This window comes from Paramormyrops kingsleyae, chromosome 3 (assembly GCF_048594095.1).
Source record: "Paramormyrops kingsleyae isolate MSU_618 chromosome 3, PKINGS_0.4, whole genome shotgun sequence".
In the NCBI taxonomy this organism is placed as follows: Eukaryota; Metazoa; Chordata; class Actinopteri; order Osteoglossiformes; family Mormyridae; genus Paramormyrops; species Paramormyrops kingsleyae.
The window spans coordinates 33,845,524-33,864,123 of record NC_132799.1 but is presented as its reverse complement, the minus strand read 5'-3'; positions in this window follow the sequence as shown (position 1 = coordinate 33,864,123).

Sequence of the window (18,600 nt, the reverse complement as noted above, 5' to 3'; positions counted from 1 at the left end):
AATTATTCATTTGGTTATTTTAAAAGTTTAATTTCTAAGGTTATCTCTGACCCTATCGGATACTTTAAAAAGTTCAGTTTTAACGCAAGTCTTAATTTAGTGTTTTATTGTACTCTGCATTTTATTATATTAACTATATGTTAATTAAATCAAGTAAAAGTTAAATACGCTATATGAAGATACTGGGCTGAGAATGAAGGTCAGAGAGGTCGAGAGAGCTGGGTGCTCTGCAAGATAAATTTATAGAAGTCGCAGATAAGCTTAGAAGCAGAACGGCTGTGGAAGGAAAATTGGACATTGGTAGCCCTGAGAGGGGAGGCATAGTGGGTCTGTTATGTCTTAGGCTTTAGGCAAGAAGAAATTGTTTTGAATACTGTGTGACCTCACTTCGTGATAGCTGCCTGCGGTTAGTTCCGCAGACCCTGAAGAGAGATCAGACCTTGGAGAGGCAGACATTAACAGTGATTCAATGTCATATAATCAATATCTATATAAATATCTCAAGAAGAGTCTAGAAGTCGAGACAGATTCCGGTAAATTGAGCAATACGGTTGGATTTTACCTTGCTACCAAGGTGAACCAATAGAGCAGGAGAATTGTGTTTGTTATACGTTTGAGCTTGGTTTGTGGGTGTTTTGTGACCAATCAGGTCTTAGAAACCATTATAGGGAATTTGGAGTTATGGTTTATCAACTGCTTGCTCTTTGTGCTTGGGGTTACTTGGTACCGAGTGCCAGAGTGTGATGGGAGCGCTTTGCTGGATTGCTTGAATAAAAGAGATAACTTTGCTCACCAAACTGAGAGATCCAGATTTTTATTCAAAGTGGCTCAACTAGAGTTACCAGAGAGGTTGATATATAATTTTTCTACCACAGTATATTATACAGCTTGCACTGCTCTGCACTATTTTACTCCTGTATTCTATTATTTTATTTCTACTTACCGACACTGTAAAAAAAAAAATCCATCAAAAAACAGAAAATGTACTGGCAGAAAATTACCAGTACATTTTCCGTTAACGGACTCTTCCTTCAAGTCTCAAGGAAAATACTGTAAATTCAGTTTTCCACAGTTGTTCCAAGGAATATTTCTTAACTAATAGTTTATTTTCATTTTTAATTTTACATTCTGCCAATGCAGAATTGTTTGTTTAATAAACGGTGTTGTTCACAAAACTACAAAAGTTATTTGAGAGTATAGTAATTCATTATTTTTCATGGCTCAAGGGCCCATAAACATGCAGTTATCTAGCTGAATCTGGATTTGAACCAGCAACCTGTGGATTACAAGACCAAATACTTAGGCTATTGAGCCACACACTTACACTGACTCTGTTTAAGTTGTAACTTTTCAAGTGGAATGAATTGCAACATAATATAGCAGGACTGAAAGGTGAGAGCTCCCCTAGTGGCTATGGGAGTGCATTTCCATAGAGCAGATATTATGGGTGGCAGCCTCATTGCTTTTAGATCACAAGTTGGGATAGAAGAACAAATCAAATCTATTTGCTCATTTAATATTTAATTTTTTTATTAGGCTTGATTTTTGGAAGCCCATATTTTGAAACCCACCGCAACTGAAAATGGAATGCCACAGATATTAGTCTCTCCCATTGTATTATTAAATATGTAGTAGCCTGGAGTGATAGCTCTTAGGCTGGGGATCTGTATCAGCAATCATAATGTTGCTGGTTTAAATCCTGTGAATGCCAAGAGTAATCCTGCTCCGTTTGGTCCTTGAGCAATTTCTCTATCTTGGGTGTGATGTCAATCATCATCCAGCCTAGTAGGGAAGTTCAACATACAGAGAAAAATGAGGGATGGTAGCAGGATTAACACTCCAGCCACTACAAATAAACCCACACTCATCCATAGGGAAGAGTATAGTTCTTGTGCCTGAGACTGTTTGTTACTGGGAGAGTGCAGAAATATAGATTTTTATTTTTCGTTTTACTCCATTCATATCCATCTTTAGAACTGCTGCCCAACAAGTCCTCTCCAAGGAACACAAACCAATGGATCCTACTAGGATCCACTACTGTGGCAGCAGCCCCAATGTGTTGTCTCCGGGGTATTTATACTGTTGCCCTATTCAACACCATCAGGGTTAAAAGTGTCTCCTCTATGCCAATTACCATCCTGGGCCATCAGGCCCATAGAGTGAAGGTTAATGGGCCACCCTGGTCCCAGTCTGATGTATATATATGCAGTTAATCACCCTAGAGATAATCACTAAGTGATGCTGACTTAAGAAAACAGTTAAAATAGGCGACATGCATGTCCTAACAAACATTAGTGCTTTAAATACCTGGGGGTCCACATGAACAGCAGCCTGGACTGGGCAGACACACAGAGAGCAGAGCCTACTGTCTGAGGAAGCTCTGATCTTTCAGTGTGTGCAGTCTAGAGTGGCCAGTGTACTTTTCTACATCTACTTCCTGGGGGTAAGGATCTGATAGCCGTGTGTTTCTCTGTGTAACACAGACCCCCCCAAAGAGGCTGCCTGTGAAAGGACCCCTGTTACGCCCCCCCCCCCCCGGGACACCAGGGCCCCGTCCCAAGTCCAGCACTGTCCTCAAGCAGCCTGCCTTCAGTTAGAGCACCACACTCTTCTATATTGTTAATAAAACCCCTCATTCCCAAGCTTCAATACATAAACATGTCACTCTAAAAGAAACCATTTAAAGATCACAAAAGATTAGCCTTTCTCTAGGGCATAAAGAAGTAAAAAAAAAAAAAACTGTCAGTCAGGAGATACTTTGCATTTTCAGCTCATGCCTCAGTGCTCTGGGAGGGTTTATATTCCAGGAGATTTAACACTTCATGACTGACAGCTGCCCTTCATCACAACAGACTCCAAACAAACATGACTTTGATCAGCCTCAGCATCTTGCTCTTCATCCTCACTCACGGTAAAACAGAACAAGCCTGATGATTTAGCAACATATTGCTTAATGAACTTTGCTAGATATTTGAAATAGACGGATAGAAACCTGGAGCTTCCTTGTGTGACTAAAATTTAACTTTTGATTCTGTTTTAAATTTGTTTTTATTTTGTATTCCTTTTCAGAATCCAGAGGACAGGTGACTGTCACTCAGACTCCTGAGGTGAAATCAGCTTCCTCAGGACAGACAGTCACTATAAACTGTAAAACCAGCAGCTCTGTGTATACTAATAGTAATGGCCACCACATGGTCTGGTACCAGCAGATACCAGGAGAAGCTCCTAAACTCTTGATCTATTATGCAAGTACCCTTAACTCTGGGACTCTGTCGCGATTCAGTGGCAGCGGATCTAGTTCTGACTTCACTCTGACCATCAGTGGAGTCCAGGCTGAAGATGCAGGAGATTATTACTGTCAGAGTTACCACTACATCAGTAGTAAACATGTGTTCACACAGTGATACAGAGCCGTACAAAAACCTCCCTCAGTCAGACTGCACAATGACTGCACTGCTGCAGCCGGGACTCACTGCAGGTGCTGAGGGGGAAGAAAATGACTTTAGCCCTTTGCTAAATAGTCAATACATTTCGCAGAACCAGTTGCACCAGCAAAATAAGTTTTTACACCCTGATAGTGCTGCTGATGGTTAGAATAGAATCACCTGGTATTTGGTATATTTAAATATATTATATATCTTAGCCTTGGGGCCATAGCTTCCAGGAGAGGCTCCGGACCCCCACAGCCCTGAATAGGCAAGTGGGCACAGAAAATAGATGAATGGAGGGAAAATATTTATATTTGAAAAATCTATTGTGTGAAGGGGGGGGGGGCAGCTCAGTGTGTAGCACTGTTACCTCACACCTGCAGGGTTGGGGTTCCTATCCTGCCTCATGTCTTTGTGGGGGGGTTTGCTTGCTCCCCCCATGCTGTGTGAGTTTCCTCTGGGGGCTGCAGCTTCCTCAGCCACCCAAAGACATGCAGTTCAGCTCCTCTGCTTCTGTAACCTGCATGTAGTGTTTCAGTGAGAGTGTGTATGCGGCCTGTGCAGGGTGTACCCCCCCCCCAGTCCACTAATGCCTGGAATAGCCCCCAAACCCACCAAACCCCACTCCCCCCACCCCTGTCAGTGACCCTTTCCTGATAAGATGGACTGAAAGACGGACAGACGGATATTATGGGGAAGACGGAACAGATTAAGGACGTATACCGAGGTACCACTGTAATATTACTTTAACCATTTTCCCAGTTATTAAAGGAGAAAGCGAAGGCTACATTTATATAACCACAACAAAAAGCTAATGTAGGCTATAATTATAGTCGGTCAATAAGTTAACAGAACATTAGGTGAAGTGCAATAGTTTTCTGGTGCGCTGAAATTATTTTATTATTATGATTACAGTTATTACTACTACTACAATTGAGCATGTGCATCTTAACCTTTGTCTGAACTAAATGTGAATTACATTTATAATAAATTGAAATCAAACATTCTGTTACTGATGCTTGTTTTCAAAGGTAAACTCAATGTAGAAGGATAGGGTTTGCAATATCACAGCTGTGTGTGCGTTTCCCAATCGTACGTATAGTATGATGCATCGTTAATGCTAACTTCCGTCGTTGTTTGGGAAATGCACCCCGTAGCAACTCCTCCTTGGATTGCCACCTTATCGTGGTGGAGGGGTTTGCGTGCCTCCGTGAACCTGGGGGCTATGTTGTCCGGGGCAATAGCCCCTGGTAGGGTCTCCCAAAGCAAAAAGGTCCCAGGGGAGGGGCCAGACAAAGAGCAATCCAAAAGAACCCCATGAACAAGTTTAATAGCAAAGTCCCGTTTCCCTCGCCCGGACTAGGGTCACCGGGGCCCCACCCTGGAGCCAGGCCTGGGGGAGGGGCCCGTTGGCGAGCGCCTGGTGGCCGGGCCTTGGCCCGTGGGGCCCGGCCGGGCATAGCCCGAACGAGGCACGCGGGACTGTCCCCAGGTGGGCCCACCACCCGCAGGGGGAATGTCGGGGGTTCGGTGCTTTGTGGATCGGGTGGCGGCCAAGGGAGGCCCTGGCGGTTCGATCCCCGGCTGACAAAACTGGCTTTCGGGACATGGAATGCCACCTCTCTGGTGGGGAAGGAGCCTGAGCTTGTGCGTGAGGTTGAGAGGTATCGACTAGATATAGTCGGGCTCACCTCAACACATGGCTTGGGTTCTGGAACCAATCTCCTGGAGAGGGGCTGGACGCTCTTTTACTCTGGAGTTGCGGCGGGTGAGCGACGCCGGGCTGGGGTGGGGCTATTGGTGGCCCCACAGCTCGGTGCATTAACAACGGAGTTTACCCCGGTGAACGAGAGGGCTGTCTCTCTGCGCCTTCGGGTCGGGGATAGGTCTCTGACTGTAATCTGCGCTTATGCGCCGAATGTCAGTTCGGAGTACCCGGCCTTCTTGGATTCCCTTAGCGGTATGCTATTTGGCGTGCCGCGGGGGGATTCCATCGTTTTGCTGGGGGACTTCAACGCTCACGTGGGCAATGACAGTGTGACCTGGAAGGGGGTGATTGGGAGGAACGGCCTCCCTGATCTGAACCCGAGTGGTGTTCTGTTATTGGACTTCTGTGCAATGCATGGTTTGTCCATAGCATAAGGGTGTCCATAAGTGGACATGGTACGAACATGCCTGGGGCTACAGGTCGATGATCGATTTTATAATCGTATCGTCTGATCTGCGGCCTTCCGTCTTGGACACTCGGGTAAAGAGAGGGGCAGAGCTGTCAACTGATCACCACCTGGTGATGAGTTGGCTCAGGTGGCAGGGGAGGAAGCCGGTCAGACCTGGTAGACCCAAGCGCATAGTGAGGGTATGCTGGGAACGTCTGGCAGAGGCTCCTGTTCGCTGGAGCTTTAACTCGTGCCTCTGGCAGAATTCCAACTGCATGCCGGGGGAGGTTGAGGACATTGAGTCTGAATGGACCCTGTTCCGGACCTCCATTGTGGAAGCGGCCGTACGGAGCTGTGGCTGCAGGGTGGTCGGTGCCAGTCGTGGCGGTAACCCCCGTACCCGATGGTGGACACCAGAGGTGAGGGGGGCCGTGAAGCTGAAGAAGGAGACTTACCGGGAATTATTAGCCCGGGGGTCTCCGGAGGCAGCTGACTGGTCCCGGCGGGCCAGGCGGAACGCAGCTCGGGCGGTCGCAGATGCAAAAACCCGGGCGTGGGAGGAGTTCGGTGAGGCCATGGAAAGTGACTTTCGGTCGGCCTCAAAAAGGTTCTGGCAAACCATCCGGAGTATCAGGAGGGGGAAGCAGCTCCTGGTTCCTACTATTTATAGTGGGGGGGGGCTGTTGACCTCACCTGGGGACATCACCCGGAGGTGGAAGGAGTACTTTGAGGACCTCCTCAACCCTGCCTCAAATACATCTACGCACACTGCCTTTGAGACATCTGAGGGCACGGAGCCCGAGGGTGCTGGGGGGGGGCTTTCCCATCACTGGGGCTGAGGTGGCCAGGGTGGTTAAAGAGCTACATGGTGGCCGGGCCCCAGGGGTGGACGAGATCCGCCCAGAGTACCTGCAGGCTCTGGATGTTGTGGGGCTGTCGTGGCTGACACGGCTTCTCAACAGTGCGTGGAGGTCAGGGACAGTGCCGCTGGATTAGCAGACCGGGGTGGTGGTCCCCTTATTTAACAAAGGGGACTGGAGGGTGTGTTCCAACTACAGGGGGATCACACTTCTCAGCCTCCCTGGGAAAGTCTATTCCGGGGTACTGGAGAGGAGGGTGAGATCGATAGTCGAATCTCGGATTCAGGAGGAACAATGCGGTTTTCGTCCTGGCCGTGGAACACTGGACCAGCTTTATACCCTTGCAAGGGTACTGGAGGGGGCCTGGGAGTTTGCCTATCCAGTCTACATGTGTTTTGTGGATTTGGAAAAGGCTTACGACCGGGTTCCCCGAGGTGCTCTGTGGGGGGTGCTTCGAGAGTATGGGGTCCGGGGTCCGCTGTTGTGGGCGATCCGGTCCCTGTACGAATGGAGCAGAAGCTTGGTCCGCATTGCCGGCAATAAGTCGGACGTGTTCCCGGTGCGTGTTGGGCTCCGCCAGGGCTGCCCTTTGTCATCGGTCCTGTTTATAATATTTATGGACAGGATTTCTAGGCGCAGCCAGGGTGTCGAGGGTGTCCAGTTTGGTGACCTCAGGATTGCCTCGCTGCTTTTTGCAGACAATGTCGTCCTGTTGGCTTCATCTGCTGGGGATCTCCAGCATGCACTGGGGCGGTTCGCAGCCGAGTGCGAAGCGGCAGGGATGAGGATTAGCACCTCCAAGTCCGAGACCATGGTTCTCAGCCGGAAACGGGTGGTTTGCCCTCTTCGGGTTGGGGAAGACATACTGCCTCAAGTGGAGGAGTTTAAGTATCTTGGGGTCTTGTTCACGAGTGAGGGTAGGCGAGATCGGGAGCTGGATAGACGAATCGGAGCGGCGTCTACAGTTCTGCAGGCGCTTAACCGGTTCGTCGTGGCTAAGAAAGAACTGAGCCAAAAAGCCAAGCTCTCGATCTATTGGTCCATCTTTGTCCCTACCCTCACCTATGGTCATGAGCTATGGGTAATGACTGAAAGAACGAGATCGCGAATACAAGCGGCCGAAATGAGGTTTCTCCGCAGGGTGTCTGGGCTCTCCCTTAGGGATAGGGTGAGAAGTTCGGATATCCGGGAGGGCCTCAGAGTAGAACCGCTGCTTCTTCACGTCGAAAGGAGCCAGTTGAGGTGGTTTGGACATCTGGTGCTGATGCCTACTGGGCGGCTACCCGGAGAGGTTTTCTGTGCATGTCCTACAGGGAGGAGGCCCCGGGGCAGGCCCAGGACTCACTGGAGGGATTATATCTCTCGGCTGGCCTGGGAACGCCTCGGTGTCCCCCCCGAGGAGCTGGTGGAGGTAGCTGGGGAGAGGGAGGTCTGGGTGCCTCTCCTGAAGCTGCTGCCCCCGCGACCCGAACCCCGGACAAGCGGCAGATGATGGATGGATGGATGGACCCCGTAGCAACAATGCAGGAGGTGTGAACAAATGCGGGGCTTTGCACTGCAGCGGCGCACATGCCACGCATGCAGTGTGACCCGGGCCTGACTCTGCCTCTCGTGGTTCACTTCGAACTCTTAGCTGCTCACGGCCTGGATCCTGTGATTTCTGCATTACGAGTGGATTCTAGGCAGAAGATACAGAAGATCATTAGTATGAGGAGTGATTTGTTCAGACATTGTTACTGAGCTGGAAGGGGAATATCAGATTTCACCATTAAGACGGCAGATAAATGCTGTGATACATTAATTCCTGAAGTGTTACATTTGGCAGACAGAGGCGACCCAGGGAGCTTAAGGTCGGTACAGGCAGGTGTGTCACTGACCCGGCGGCCAGCAGCAGTGTGTGGGAGTTTCTGTGCAGTGACATCCAGTGACCAGGGCTGGTGGGTAATAAGCTTGATTGTCTGACAGATTTTATACCTGTCACTCAGGTGGAAAGATACATTTTAAGAGTGACAGGTGTATCTTAGTAGTTTATAATTATTATTCCAAATGTTTTTTTTATCCAAATGCAAAATACAGCAATTACAGTTTTAAATGTATATCAGAGTATAAACACAAATAAAAACCATGTTGTTGTGGGCGCGGTTTTTATCATTATGAGCGCGTGCACCGGAGTACTGCACAATTGCGCAAACGCGGAGCTTAAAGGGAACATTGATCACAAACCATAACAGGGAAAACCTCAAGGCTGCTGGCTGAGCCACTCAAACACGTGATTCCATTACAATACAATATCGTTTCTATGCAAACACTCCGTCTGGTTACAGTAGGTTACTGTACATAGTTTCTCATTATGAAGACGATGCTGTGATCTTAATTGACATTTGGGAACCCTGTAATTCTAAAGCTTTGCAGTTTCTGTCATCTGGGTCGAAATTCACACATTATGTTTACAACACACTGGATCATTTTGAAGGAGATTATGAAGAAATACCGAAAAACCTGGAACTTCGCAAATCTACGGCATTTAACAGAATCACAGGCAGAATTTACTGTAATTATTTCTGCAGAGCGATGCTGCAATTTACAGCCAGAATGCTATAAATTGAAGTGATTCTTTATCTTATCAATTGTTGGTGTAATTAGCTAGGAATTAACCGTCCATTAATGTATTTACTGCAACAAGAAACGCGGCTGTAGCGCTGGGAGGTTTTTGTACGGCGTGTCAACCGGTTTCAATCACTGTGGTGGACTTTCGGCGGCGGGACCAGACTGGATGTTGGTAGTAAGTATCCAGCTTTTAATCTATAATATGCACGTAGAAATATTTAATACACACTTCAGTTTCGTTATTACTGCAAATGACAGAATTTCTTGTTTCATCGTGAAGATCCATTCCTTCAATAAGAACAAGGATCTCAAGTTTCATCCAAAGTTTGGCGTGAGATCACGTCTGTTACAGGCGAAACGTGTCTCACGGTCAATGCGTCAGACTTGGGAGCCCTGATAAGAATATGAACTGGATGAGTCAATGCAAGATATAGATATTTAAACCATCCATTTTATATCCAATTAGGTCAAATAATATATAAATTGTAATTTGTTAGCCTAATCGTTAATAATATAAAATAGTCGCCAAGTTGAAGGCTATAGATTTGATTAGATTGTGTAGATATCAAACAGCACATTTCTACTTTAAGCGACAGAAAATACTATTTTTGACTTATTAGTTTTATACCCATAAACAAATGTTAGGTATATATACTTAAAGCTGTTTGCTAGTTGCCTGTACTGCGCTGCTGTGAGGTTTTTGTACGGCGGCTGATGCGCCGTGAATCACTGTGGGTCACTTTCGGCGGCGGTACCAGGCTGGACGTTGGAAGTAAGTGTCTCTCTGTGTTATATTCTGATCTTGTTCGGGGGGAAAAAAGCAATCAACTCATTATACCGGTAACACTTTATTTGACGGGGCACAAATAAATGCCTCCTGTTCCTGCGGCGCCCGCAGAGGCGCCTGTGCTGGCAGCACCTGCTGCGCCCCCTGTTGGTCCGGTGCCTGTGGCGCCTGCTGCGCCCCCCGAGGCTCTGGAGGCGCCTGCTGCGCCCCTGTTGGTCCGGTGCCTGTGGCGCCTGCTGCGCCCCCTGTTGGTCTGGATCCTGTAGTGCCTGCTGCGCCCCCCAAGGCTCCGGAGGCGCCTGCTGCGCCCCCCGAGGCTCCGGAGGCGCCTGCTCCAGCTGTACTACCCCCTGCTGGCCCGGAGTTGGCGCCCCCTGCTGGCGCGCCGCCCGAGACGACTCCTGTGCTCCTCGCTCAGCCCCTTGTGACTTCTGTGCTCCCTGTGACTCCTGCTCAGGTCCCCGTGACTCCTGTGCTCCCCGAGGTTCCTGAGGCCCCTGTTGCTGCTGCTGCCCAGTCCCCTGAGCTCCCCGCTCGATTCCCCGTGGCCCCTGAACTCCCCGTTCGATTCCCCGTGGCCCGTGAACTCCCCACTCAACTCCCAGCGGCCCCTGCAGTGTTCCCCGCGGCTCCTGCTCTGGCGCCCGAGGCCCCGGCCCTGGCTCCGCCCGCGCCATGCCTGTCGACTCCGGTCCCGGTGGCCGACACGCCACCCCATGAGGGTCTCACCACGGCAGTCGAGGGCCCAGTCTCCCCGGTCCCGGCTCCCTCGGCCTCAGTCTCCCCGGTCCCGGCTCCCTCGGCCTCAGTCTCCCCGGTCCCGGCTCCCTCGGCCTCAGTCCCCGAGGTGGTCCCTGACAACCTAAACCCCGCTCCTTCCTCCACAGTGGAGTTGGAGGAGGAGCTGGAGTGGGACCCCTCGGGGACCACCCTGACCATGCCTGTGGACCCCCCCAGGGGGTCACCCCAACCACCTGCACCTCTTCGAGGTGGTTCACGGCCGGGTTCCCGCTTCTCGGTCTCCCAGAAAGGGAGGGGACACCGAAGGCGGGGTAGACTCCCTGGTGCCCCTTCACACCCCCAGGTCCCATCTCGGCGGTTGGCCCCGGTCTCACCCAGGGCTCCTGGGTAGCCGGCCACAGACCGACCACCGCCGTCCCTTCGACGGCCTGCGGGTCCCTCGCCCGTGGCTCTCCCCACAGCTCCCTCCTTGCCACCTCCACCAGCCCCTTTACCTACATCCTCACTACCCTCAGCCCCTGTTCCAGTCCCGCAGAGGCCTGCTGCCCCAGAGTGCCCTACTTCCCAAGCCCCGAAGGTCCCCTCTGCTCCCTGTTGCCCCCTGCCCTTAGATCCCTTGGCCCCTGTGTTCACTCCCCATCCTTTGTCACCGTCGTTCCCTTCTGGTTCCTTTGTGCCCTCCATGTTTGCTCCTCGTCCTTCCCTGCCATTGCTCCCCTCTGGTCCCTTTGGGTCCTCCATGTTTCCCCTTCGTCCCTCAGTACCTTCGTCTTTGGTTGGTCCCTTTGTGCCCCCTGCGGTTCCCCCTCGTCCCTCGGTGTCCTCTAGTCCCTTTGTTTCCCCCACGTTTTCTCCTCGTCCTTCTGTGCCTTTGTCCCCTTTCGGTTCCTTTGTGCCTCCTGTGTGTCCTTCCCGTCCGTTTGTGCCCACGCCCCCTGTTCGTCCCTGTGTGCCCCCTGGTGTGGTCCCTCCATTGTCCCCTTTAGTGTCCCCGGGTCCCATGTTTCCGTCGTTGGTGTCTTTGTGTTTGTCTGCGTTCCCCGTGGTTTGTGGCTTATTGTTTGAGTTGTCCGCCTTGTGCCAGTTCTGTGTGTCCATACTGTTCCCTGTGCCCCGTTGAGTTTTTTTTGCTTTTGTCTCTCCAGGTCCCGTGTCCCCAGTCTCGTCGCGTCCGTCGCCTCCCCTGGGGCGCGCCTTTGGGGGGGGGGGGGTTCTGTCATGCCCCGATCGTCCGCTCCTCTTGTGTGCCACGCCCCCTCATTAACCACATGTGGATTCCCCGTGTTTACCAGCTGTTCCTGATTGTTGTCATTAGTTCATTGTATTTAGTCCGCGTTTCCGTTTGTTTCCCCAGTCCGGTCATTGATGTTGTAGTGTCATTCTGTGTTCTTGCCTGCTGTTGTGCTGCAATTAAACACCGTGTTCCTGATCCCTGGGTTCCTGCCTGTTTGTCTACGCTCCGGGCGCGCACGCGTCGTAACAATAGGACTTTGTTCAGTAGGAACTTCACATTATTTCATCCTGTTTTTAAGTGAGTAAATAAAGGATCCTACATGGAAAATAGATCTTAATCTTTATAAACAATTTGGTTATTATATAAAGTTGGATTATTATAACCAGTTGAACATAATAATCAGTGATACACATTTACATACCTCACATGTATTTAAAACGTTCATTTGAAAGACCCACGTAAAGATGAATACACTGTGATACAGTAGGAACTCCCATACCTTTCTGGGGTTGTTGTCTGAAAGGTGATCCGATAGCTTATTTGAATAGTCCCGTTTTGCTTCTCTGATGCCTTTTTTGAGGTCTGCTCTTGCTCTGCTGTACATATCCTGGTCCCCAGATTTGTATGCAGAGTTACGTGCTTTTAACAGTGCCTGAACCTAACTCGTCATCCAGGGTTTACGGTTGGGGTAGACCCGGACCCGTGTTTCCGTGGTGACAGTGTCCATGCAATGCGTGATGTAACCCAACACTGCAGCTGTGTAAGTCTCTAGGTCGTCATGTTCGAAGACACTCCACTCTGTGAGGGCAAATCAGTCCTGCAGCTGAGCCAGAGCTTCATCAGACAAGGTGTTAATGGTTCTGGTGATGGGCTTTGTCCTTTTCCTAAGTGGTGTGTATGCCGGGACAGCGAGCAAGGAGAGGTGATCAGACATACCCAGGTGGGGGAGGGGAACAGATCTGTAGGCTTGCTTGATATTTGTGTAAACATGATCCAAGGTGTTGTTCCCTCTCGTGGGGCATTTCACATGTTGAACAAATTTAGGCAGCACAGTTCTTAAGCATGCTTTGTTGAAATCCCCTGTGATGATGTGTACTCCCTCTGGATATGTCTGTTGCTGTTCAGCAATTGAGTCATGCAGGTAGGCAAGGGCTGGGCTAACAATAGCATCCGGTGGTATGTAGACAGCAGTTATTAGCACAACAGGCAGTTCTCTAGGCAAGTAGAATGGTCTGCATATAACAGTCATTGCCTCTATGTCCGGAGAGCAGACAGTGGTGATGATCTTAGTGTTAGTGCACCAGTTGTTATGTGTGTAAATGCACAAACCTCCACCTCTGCTTTTTCCAGCTGTAGTCTTTCTGTCGCTGCGGTGCATTGTGCGGATTGCTAGTTGCATCGAGGCGTCGGGAATATCCTCTCGTAGCCACGTCTCCGTGACGACCAAGGCACAACAATCGCGGACGAGTGGATGTCCGGCGAGAGGTGATGTTTATAATATATAATATAATATAATATAATATAATATAATGTAATATAATATAATAAAATATAATATTAATTACAGATCCGATTGAGTCCAGCGTGGACCATTAACCTTCACTCCATGGGCCTGATGGCCCAGGATGATAATTTGCATAGAGGAGACACTTTGCATAAGCGGCACATGCTTCAGTGCCTTGATGGTGCTTATAATCCTGTTCATAACACTTCATGATTGACAGCTGTCTGTACTTCACAGCGACAGACACCCACACAGCTATGGCGTCTATCAGCATCTTCATTGTGGTCTTTGCCTTTTTCTCTCAAGGTAATATTCTGTACTTTTTATTGGGAAATATATTACAGTTTTAGTTACTCATTTAGAAATTCAAAAAGTACAGGTACAGGTAAATATAATTAGTAAACTCACTGTTATCTGGACAAATACATTTATTCATTCATTTATTGTTGATAATTTAAGTTGATCTACTACATAGGGAGTCATTCACAATCAGGGTTTATTATTATTTGAACTGCTGTAATTTTTTTTTTTTTACTAATTGTATGTTTGTTTTGATCTTATTCTCAGAATCAAGTGGTCAGATCACTGTGACTCAGACTCCTGCAGTAAAGGCTGTTCTCCATGGACAGACTGTCACTATGAGCTGTAAAGTTAGTCAGGCTGTGTATGGCAATAAGAACTTAGCCTGGTACCAGCAGAAACCTGGAGAAGCTCCTAAACTCTTGATCTATTATGCAAGTACCCTTAACTCTGGGATTCCGTCTCGATTCAGTGGCAGTGGATCTAGTACTGACTTCACTCTGACCATCAGTGGAGTCCAGGCTGAAGATGCAGGAGATTATTACTGTCAGAGTGCCCATAGTGGTCCTGTGTTCACACAGTGATACAGAGCCGTACAAAAACCTCCCTCAGTCTGAATGCACAGTGACTGCACTGCTGCAGCTGGGACTCACTGCAGGTGCTGAGGGGGAAGTTAAACCAAAGCTCTATTAAGTTCACTTTCTTGTAAGTGTAACTGGATTAAAATGCATCTATAAAATATAATTTTCACCAAAATTAACTCTCATTATTTATATAGGCCTATGCACCTTTCACTTTGTTCAAATAGAAGCGACATTGATACATCACAACATTGCCGTTACTTACTTTGCTCTTGTAAGTTTGTGCCCCTTTAACCCAGATTGTCCTCAAGTGGGAAAATCGAGCAGATTGCCAATGACACTGATAAAAATGAAAAGAAACTGAAGATTTTTTTAGAATCAAACCCAAAACATGATCATGAGCTGAACCAATTCCTTCAGTCTGTCCATTTAGTTTAAATTTTAGAAGATAAAACACGTTACATAAGCAAACATGTTCATCTTTTATATAACACATGTTCATCACTTTGTCCTACTTTCAAACAACAATCCATATTTTATAGCTGCAGATCCAGTGTAGGGTCACTCTGGCCTGGATCACATCCCAGGAAGCAGAGGGTACTGGGCAGGAGACACTGTGTATAAGATGCCCGTCCATCACAGGGCACAAGGCCATATTTTTATTTATTTTTTTACCAAGGTTGAATGTATTTTTAATAATGAATTTTGGTGATAAATTTCCAAATCATCCACACATTCACAGCAGAAAAAGAAGATTTTGCAGGTGAACACAAGTGCAGTTTATGATGAGCGATAAATTCAGACTAAGTAATCCATCTGAAGGACATCAGGTTTGGGCCTGACCAGTACAGTGGGAGACCAACTAGAAAAGCTGGGTTGCTGCTGGATGAGGTGTTGGTGTGGCCACCAGGTTAACCCGTCCTGTGGTCAGTGTGGATCCCAATGTCCCAGTGCAGTGACAGGGACTCTGTGCTGTAAAAATGGTGCCGTCCGTCAGATGAGACGTAAAACCAAGCTCTTGATTCCTGGGCATATTTCTGAAGAGTTGGGGTGGTACCCTGATGCCCTGGCTAAAATTGAACACTGTGGCCCTATCAAATCTGGTCTAATCATCCCCTGTATCTGATTGGTGAATTCTCTCCTGCCCCTTCACCTCCTTAGCTACTGTGGGGTGAGCGTACTGGTGCAGAATGGCTGCTGTCGCATCATCCAGGTGGGGGCTACACAGTGGTGGGGGTTGAAGTGGCTCCCCACTGCTTCTGTAAAGTGCTTTGGGCTAAGAAAAGAGGGAGTAAAATAGTGTTGTTAAAAACTGTGACCTCACAGTGTGAATGAGCACCAAGGTTTGCTTTCCCATCACCACAGAAACATGCATCACATGTATTTGCATGAAAGACACACTTTGCATTGGCAGCATGTCCCTCAGTGACCTGTGGCAGCTTATAAGGCTGTGAGATTAACACTCTGTTACTCACAGCCGTCCTGCAGAGCAACACAGTGCACAGGAACAATGACTTTAATCACCATCTTCATCTGGATGCTCACCCTCTGCATCCAAGGTCAGTCTGAATGCATCATCAATATTCACACTGAAAATAAGGTGTTTTCATAGAACCTAGAACTATGGTAATTATATGATCATATTTGTTCAATATTTCAAATAATGTTATTTCTGTTTTTTAGAATCTAGAGGCCAGATCACTGTGACTCAGACACCTACAGTAAAAGCTGTTACTGTAGGAGAAACTGTGACCATGAGCTGTAAAACCAGCAGTCTTACATCAAGCTGTAATGATTGTGTGTCATGGTACCAGCAGAGGACTGGAGAGCCACCTAAACTCCTCATCTACTATATAAATAACCGTCAGTCTGGGACTCCAGAACGATTCACTGGAGGTGGATCTAGGTATGGGTCTGACTTCACTCTGACCATCAGTGGAGTCCAGACTGAAGATGCAGGAGATTATTACTGTCAGAGTGCTCACTATATCAGTAATAGCTATGTGTTCACACAGTGATACAGAGCCGTACAAAAACCTCGCTCAGTCAGGCTGCACAGTGACTGCACTGCTGCAGCTGTGACTCACTGCAGGTGCTGAGGGGGAAGTTAAACCAGAGCTCTATAAAGTTCACTTTTCAGTGAGTGTAGCAGGGTTAAAATATACCTATAAAAGACATACAGCGATAGGAAAAACAAGCAGATTGCCAGGTATTTTTAGAAAAGAATCCAAAGATTTTTTTAAATTTTGTTTTTAGATTCAAACCCAAGAAGAAGGATCGAAAACCGGAGCATATCCTGCTCCTCCATCCTGTCCACTTAAGTTACAGTTTTAGAACTTAACTGAACACGACGACTGTTGCATAAGCACACATGTTCATCACTCGTCCATTACATAAGCACACATGTTCATCACTCGTCCATTACTCAGTCAGGCTGCACAGTGACTGCACTGCTGCAGCTGTGACTCACTGCAGGTGCTGAGGGGGAAGTTAAACCAGAGCTCTATAAAGTTCACTTTTCAGTGAGTGTAGCAGGGTTAAAATATACCTATAAAAGACATACAGCGATAGGAAAAACAAGCAGATTGCCAGGTATTTTTAGAAAAGAATCCAAAGATTTTTTTAAATTTTGTTTTTAGATTCAAACCCAAGAAGAAGGATCGAAAACCGGAGCATATCCTGCTCCTCCATCCTGTCCACTTAAGTTACAGTTTTAGAACTTAACTGAACACGACGACTGTTGCATAAGCACACATGTTCATCACTCGTCCATTACATAAGCACACATGTTCATCACTCGTCCATTACATAAGCACACATGTTCATCACTCGTCCATTACATAAGCACACATGTTCATCACTCGTCCATTACATAAGCACACATGTTCAAAAATATCCATCCATATTTTATAGCTGCTGATCCAGTGTAGGCACAAGGCCCTATTTTTTTTTTTAACAAAGCCCTGTGTATGTCTTGTATAGAGGCTGCTGGGATTGCTGCACTGTGAGGGAGTGGAGTAGACGCTGTGTGCACTTCTGTTGTGCGCCTGTAGAAGCGGTTGATAGGAATTATTTGGAAGTATATTTGAGTGTTTGTGTGTCAGTAGGGTTACGTGGGTGGTTGTTGTTACATTTTTCTTTTCGGTCGGCGTGAGTGCTTGTCTGTGTTTGTTAGTAAACAGTGTGAGTGTTACCGACAGCTGCGGGTGTCGCGTGAGCGGCGTTTCTGTCCGCGTACCTTCGCATCAGACCCCCGCGGGGGTAATATCTAATATCGTTAATGTTAACTCGGAAAAGAACAGCTGCTCCTGAGCTTTGCTCAGTCGCCAGTCGGGGCCCGAAGAACGTTTTCCACTTTTTCTCCCCAGTCCAGCAGTACCCTGCTATGAGAGGGTTTTTTGTGGTTTTTTTGGCCTCCAAAAGAGCAACTTCGCTTTATTTTATTTAAACATGATTCAGTAGGAAGTTATTCTTGGGTAAGTAATTATTCATTTGGTTATTTTAAAAGTTTAATTTCTAAGGTTATCTCTGACCCTATCGGATACTTTAAAAAGTTCAGTTTTAACGCAAGTCTTAATTTAGTGTTTTATTGTACTCTGCATTTTATTATATTAACTATATGTTAATTAAATCATGTAAAAGTTAAATACGCTATATGAAGATACTGGGCTGAGAATGAAGGCCAGAGAGGTCGAGAGAGCTGGGTGCTCTGCAAGATAAATTTATAGAAGTCGCAGATAAGCTTAGAAGCAGAACGGCTATGGAAGGAAAATTGGACAGAAGGAAGTTGAGAGCTTCCCTTAGTGGCTATGGATTTCCATAGAGCAGATATTATGGCTGGCAGCCTCATTGCTTTTAGATCACAAGTTGGGAAATCAATTTGCTCATTTAATGTTTAATTTTTTTTATTAGGCTTGATTTTTGGAAGCCCATATTTTGAAACCCACCGCAACTGAAAATGGAATGCCACAGATATTAGTCTGTCCTATCGTATTCTTAAATATGTAGTAGCCTTGAGTGATAGCTCTTAAGCTGGGGATCTGTATCAGCAATCATAATGTTGCTGGTTTAAATCCTGTGAATGCCAAGAGTAATCCTGCTCCGTTTGGTCCTTGAGCAATTTCTCTATCTTGGGTGTGATGTCATCATCCAGCCTAGTAGGGAAGTTCAACATACAGAGAAAAATGAGGGACGGTAGCAGGATTAACACTCCAGCCACTACACTCATCCATAGGGAAGAGTATAGTTCTTGTGCCTGAGACTGTTTGTTACTGGGAGAGTGCAGAAATATTGATTTTTATTTTTCGTTTTACTCCATTCATATCCATCTTTAGAACTGCCGCCCAACAAGTCCTCTCCAAGGAGCACAAACCAATGGATCATACTAGGATCCACTACTGTG